The sequence below is a fragment of the Dromiciops gliroides genome, chromosome X (assembly GCF_019393635.1).
Source record: "Dromiciops gliroides isolate mDroGli1 chromosome X, mDroGli1.pri, whole genome shotgun sequence".
Taxonomy (NCBI): domain Eukaryota; kingdom Metazoa; phylum Chordata; class Mammalia; order Microbiotheria; family Microbiotheriidae; genus Dromiciops; species Dromiciops gliroides.
Genome location: NC_057867.1, coordinates 5,329,184 through 5,335,356, shown reverse-complemented (window position 1 = coordinate 5,335,356; position 6,173 = coordinate 5,329,184).

Genomic DNA, 6,173 nt, shown 5'->3' with positions numbered 1-6,173 from the left:
CTATACTTTTTGACAAAAAGTTCTGGAAAAATAGAAAGATAATATGGAAAAATTAGATTTTTTCCAACACTTCAGGCAATGTGCTAAGTACTTTACAGTTATTATCACATTTGATCCCCACAGCAACCCTGAGAGGGAGGGGCTGTTATGATTCCTTTTTTACAAAGGATGAAACTGAGGTAGACAGAGGTGAAGTTACTTGCCCAGGGTCATACAGCCAGTAAGCCTCTGAGGCTGAATTCACTCTCCCTACTATATAGCACTCTCAATACTATGCCTCATTTGGGTTCTAAAGTCCCTTCCAACTCCAAACCTATGACCTTAAGATTGTTTTTTTTTTCGGGGCAATGGGGGCTAAGTGACTTGCCCAGGGTCACACAGCTGGTAAGTGTCAAGTGTCTGAGGCCAGATTTGAACTCAGGTCCCCCTGAATCCAGGGCTGTTGCTCTATCCGCTGTGCCACCTAGCTTCCCCTGACCTTAAGATGGTAGAATTGATGCTTTCTAAGCATTCTTCCTGTCCTATAATTTTGTTTGAACAGAATCAAGGTTTCATGGGTAAAGGAAACTCTCTTTGAGGAAGCTCTGCAATGTCTAGACCTGGAGTAACGACTGTTAAGTGATGTGCTCAGCATCATATAGCTAGTGTGGGTCAGAGGACGGACTTGAACTCAGGCTCCCATGGCTGAAGGCCAGCTTGGTCACTTCCTTGGACAAGTCACTCACTCACTCTAAGCCTCCTTTTTCATCTGTAAAATGAGAGGATTGGAAAGCAATTGAATTTATAATGACTAGGCTTGGCCCCAGAGAAGAGATATGAGAAACCACTTCCGGCTCCCCAACTCTTTTAAAGAGGTGGGGGCCCACTGGTATGGAACACGGCATATAAAGTCAGACTTTGGGGTTGATTGGTTTTGCTGAACGTTTCTATTTTAGGTTCTCAGTTCTGGACCTCTGGCAGAGACACAGGAAATGGAAGCAGAAGGTAGCAAGAAAATATATACATCATTTTAAACAAAGGAGTTGACCTCGATGATCTCTAAACATCTCTCTCTCCAGGCAGAGCTGCCCCTTTCTGGGCTCAGCACCAACCACCAGGAGGCTCACAGTAGAAGGGTCCAGCAGGGGGCGCTAGGTTACCGCCGAGCAACAAAATTGAGACCGGAAGTGGGTGGAGAGAGCCGCAGAGCTCCCTGCGCGTACTTCCTATGCCTTTCTAGGCAGCTGGGAGGACTTTTCCACCTCGGTGGTGTGATGGCTGATCCTCTCCTTGTTCTGACTTGAGAAGAAATAGGAGAGGACTGGGGGACGGGAATGCGCCAGATCCCGGCCCTTGGGAACAGCTGCCACTGTCTTCCTAGGAGTTGAGATGTTCTTCCTGCAACCTCGTGCCCCCATTCCTCACTAGTCTTTTGTGGGAGCAGGAAGGAAAGTGTCCTTGGATGGAGTCAGAAGTGCTGGGTTCAAATCCTGTCTCTGCCCCTTACTGCCCATATAACCTTGGACATGTCATTTCCCCCTTTTGGGACTCAGTTTCCCACAATATTCTGTATGGGGTTGGACTTAGATGATTTCCAAAATCCATTGAAACTCCAGGTCCCACGACCTTTCCAAATCATCTCCTGAGAAGCTGAGTTTCTCTGGCAAGTCCCCCATCTCAGGCTACCTGGAAGTAGTAAAAAGAGCTTGGAGACTGATTAACCCCAGAATCAAAGGGCCAGAAGGGAGCTCAAAGGCTTTTCCTGACGTCAAGCCTAAATTGCCTCTTGGGAAATTCTCCCCCTTTTGCTCTTAATTCTGCTCTCTGGGGCAAGGCTATCGCCCTCCCCACCGAGGCCCTTCAGATATTGAAGTAGCTACCTTGGCTTTCAAATGCTCGGCTTTCCCTTGGTAAATGACTCTTTTCTATGAAAAAGGATTAATTCTCATGTGGGTCAGAGGCTAAAGGAAAAGCTGCAGGAAGAAAAGGAAATGAGAGAGAGGTAGAAGATGACAGAGTGGAATATGGGAGGAGGGGAGACAGAGGAAGGGGATGAGACAGAGTGAAAGTAAGAGAGAAAGATAGAGATAAAGTGAAAAGGGGGAGACAGCCGGGATAAAGGGGGAAGCAAAGAGAAAAGGAAATTGAGACAGTAACAGGGGGAAACAAGGGGAAGACTGGGAGAAGAAAGAGACATACAAGAGACAGAAAAGGAGAAAAGCGAAGACAGAGAAATAGAGCGAGAAAGTGAAGGGAAAGAGGGGTGAAGATGCAGGGATCACCTTTCTGACTCACCCTCCTCAGTCTCCTTCACTGACTTCAGTGGCCTCTGCTTCTGCCCACTAACCACACGTGGCCCTTAAGGCTCTGTTCTGGGTCCTCTTTTCTCCTTATATGATTTTCCTTGGTAATCTCATCAATTTTCATGAATTCAATAATCATCTGCATAGACATGATTTTCAGCTCTGTTTATACAGTCCTGACCTCTAGTCTCACATCTTCAACTGCTTTGTGGACGTCTCAAACATCTTTTTTTTTGGGGGGGGGAGGCAATGAGTGTTAAGTGACTTGCCCAGGGTCACACAGCTAGGAAGTATCAAGTGTCTGAGACTTGATTTGATCTCAGGTCCTCCTGAATCCAGGGCCGGTGCTTTATCCATTGTACCACCTAGCTGCCCCCATCTCAAACATCTTTAAACTCAACATGTCTAATGGAACTCATCAGCCATCCCACCCCTCAGATTCAGTCTGTTGTCAAGTCCTGTCAACTCTATATTCCCCAAATCGCTCAGATACGCCCCCTTCTCTCCTCTGACTCGTCCGTCACTCAGTCAATTACAATGTCTCCCTCTTACCTCCAGGATCAAATGTAAAATCCTTATTTTTTCTTGGTTTTTAAGATCTTGTATAACCTAGCACCTTCTTCACTCACCAGTCTTTTTCAACTTGACTTCCTTCTACCTATTCAATCATCTAGTGAAACTGGTCTTGCTTTTCCTCACACGAGACACATCCTCTCCTGACTCCGTACTTTATGACTGGCTGTCCCCCATGCTGTGGCTGCTCTCTTGTCTCACCTCTACCCTCAAGCCTTAGCTAAAATCCACTTTCTGCCAGTCACCCTTGATGCTAGTGCCTGCCCTCTGAGACTGCCCCCCATTTGCTGTATACAGGGTGGGCCAAAAGTCACCAAGGAGGTTCAGTCTTTAAGAGCTCTTTGATTTTTTGTTTTTAATTTACAAAACCATAGTTATATAGGAAATGAATTTACATGATGTGTGAGAAATGAAATCTCCTAAGTGGTGAAAAATAAAGAAAAAATACGTTTCAAAAAGTTATTAAAACATCATGCCATTTGGCCCAGCCTGTATATGCACACACGTGACTGAAAAGCATATGTAAACATACACGCTCACACATACATACATGTGTTTCTCCATACATCCCTGCATCATTGTCTGCATGTCGCCCCCTCCATCAGACTGAGCTTCTTGAGGACCAGAAATCTTTTTGGCCCCGGGTCTTATCACAGGCCAGAAAGGAGCCACACGTGTGGGGGAGACAGAGGGAGACAAGCAATGGAGATGAAGAGGAGACAATGGGATGCCCAGGAAGGAGGGCCAAGGGAATTCTCCCAGCTCTGGAGGTTGAAGGAACCCCCCCCCCCCCCCCGACTCATTCCCTTTCTCTGACAGCTGAGGAATCTGAGGCCCCAGAGGTTAGCCTTTTACACAGTCACACAAAGAATGTCAGGGGCAGGATGTGACGGCAGCTTCTCTGACTCCAGAGCTTGCCACTGTGCCATGGGGTGAAAGAGAGGCAGAGAGAGAGGAGATAGAGGCATGTGGATGGAGAAACAGAAGGACAGTAAGGGAGGAACATCAAAGACTGAGGCAGAGAAAGAGAGGCAGAGAGAGAGGCAATAGAGAGGCCTAAATCTGAGACAGAGGGAGATGGAGGGAGCTGCAGACAGACAGAGTCTGGGAAGCAGAGACACTTAGACCATGTCTGCCACTCTGTGTTCTATCTGGCCCACCTTTTGGGAAGGGCATTGATCAGATGGGAAGCATCAGAGGAGGGGGCCTCAAAAGCAGGATTTAGGAGGATTGGTTGAAGGAGGTGGTGGGGAAGATAGGCTTAGCCTGGTGAAGACTGGGAGGGGGCTTGGTCACTGTTTTCAAATATCTAAAGAGCCATTAATGGGAAGTGGCAGAAGCCATGTTCTGCTTGACCTCAGGACAGAACCAGGAGCTGTGAGTGGAAGTTATAAAGGGACAAATTTAGGCTTGTCAGAAGGAAAAATGTCCCAACGAGAAAAAGCACTGTAAGCCCTTTTCTGGTGGCAAAGGATTCAAAACTGAGGAGATGCCTATTAATTGGGGAACAGCTGAACAAATTGTGGGATGAGATTATGATGAAACACTATTGTGCTATAAGAAATGATAGCAGGATGCTCTCAGAAAAACCTGGAAAGACTTAGATGAGCTGATGCAAAGGGAAATGTACTGTGTACAAAGTAACAGCAATTTTGTAAGATGATCAACTGTGATAGACTTGGCTCTTGTCAGTAATACAATGATCCAAGACAATTCCAAGGGACTCATGATGGAAAATGCTCTCCACATGCAGAAAAAAGAACTGTGGATTCTGAATGCAGATTGAACCCATAGTTTCTACTTTTATTGTTTTTCTTTTTTGAAGTTTTTCTCTTTTCTGATTCTTCTTTCACAACATAACTAATGCAGCAATATGTTTAATGAGATTTGTACATATATAACCTCTAGCAGATTGCTTACTGTCTTGGGGAGGGAGAAAAATTTGAAACTAGAAATCTTATAAAAACAAATGTTGAAAATTATCTCTACATGTAACTGGAAAAAATACTATTAAGATTGGAAAAAGACACTATTAAAAAAAGAAAAAGCAGCAGAATATACGGAAAGCAGGCTGAGCTACCTGGGGAGGTTGACAGGGTCCGCCTCACTAGGATCAACACGGCACCAGATGTCCCCTAGGTTCCCTTCGTACTCTCAGCTGGGGGTAGGAGGCATCATGCTTGCCTAGGAGATCATGAAAGACACGCTGAAATGGTGATAATGCTCTCTGGTGCACAGCATATCTGAGTGCTCCGTTGGTGTCAGAGTTGGTGGGCTGGTGGGGACCGCCAGATTTCCATGGCAGAGGAAGATAAGAGAAGGTGGGTGGGATTGTGGAAATGTGAGTGTAATCTCTAAGGGATATCAGGGGACCCTCTGCCACTGTAAAGGGGCTCTAGGAAAGAGCAGCGGGTCACATGAACTATGTAGAAGGCTTGGTTTACTTGGACAATCTCATGGGAACTGGGAAAACGTTGAAAAACAGCTACAATCCAATTCAACAAGAATCTATTAAGTGCCTACTATGTGACTGGCACTGGGCTAGGTGTTGGGGATGCAGAGAGAAATGAAAAGTCCTTGATCCCTTGGTGGGAGGAATGGAAACAGAAAAGACTATATATGATAACTGAAGGGCCAGAAAAACACAGCTCCTAAGGGAAGGCTTCCCAGGAGCCTTCCCCTTGAAGGAAGCTAGGAATCTTAGAGGTGGCATCCAGGAGAAAGGGCATTTCAGGCAGGGGAGACAGCCTAGGCAAAGGCATGGAGGGAGGAGATTGGTTAGGGAACAGGCTGTGGAGGAAGGGGAATATTGTGCTGTAAGCCTAGAAAAATAGGCTGCTGAACGTGTGAATTGATTTGTTCCAAGGGAGAGCTTCTAATAGGGGGCAGGGGGTGGAGTCAGTATTTAGCGGTAGAGATAAAAAAATATGTAGAAAAGAAAGAAAAGGGCAATGAGACATTAAAAATACCCAAGGGAAAAAGTTCAGAATATGAGAAATGGAGTTGGAGGAGAGAGAAAGAAAGAGGGAGTGAGGGGGAGGGAGACAGAGAGACACAGACAGACATGGAGTGATGAAGATGGAGAGGAGAGAGAAAGGAGGACACACAAAGGGCTGAGGGGAAAAGAGGGGAGAGGGAGCACGTGGGAGAATGGCTGGTGCGGGATGGTGGGGGACAGAGGAATACGAAGTGAGATGGAGCGTGCGGAGAACAGAGACAGCGGGACAAAGTGAGGCAGAGGGAGACGAGGGAGGGGTCAGAAATGGGTGGCGACAGTCAGAGTCCGGGAAATGGGAGAGTAAGAGAGAGAAGAGGAAG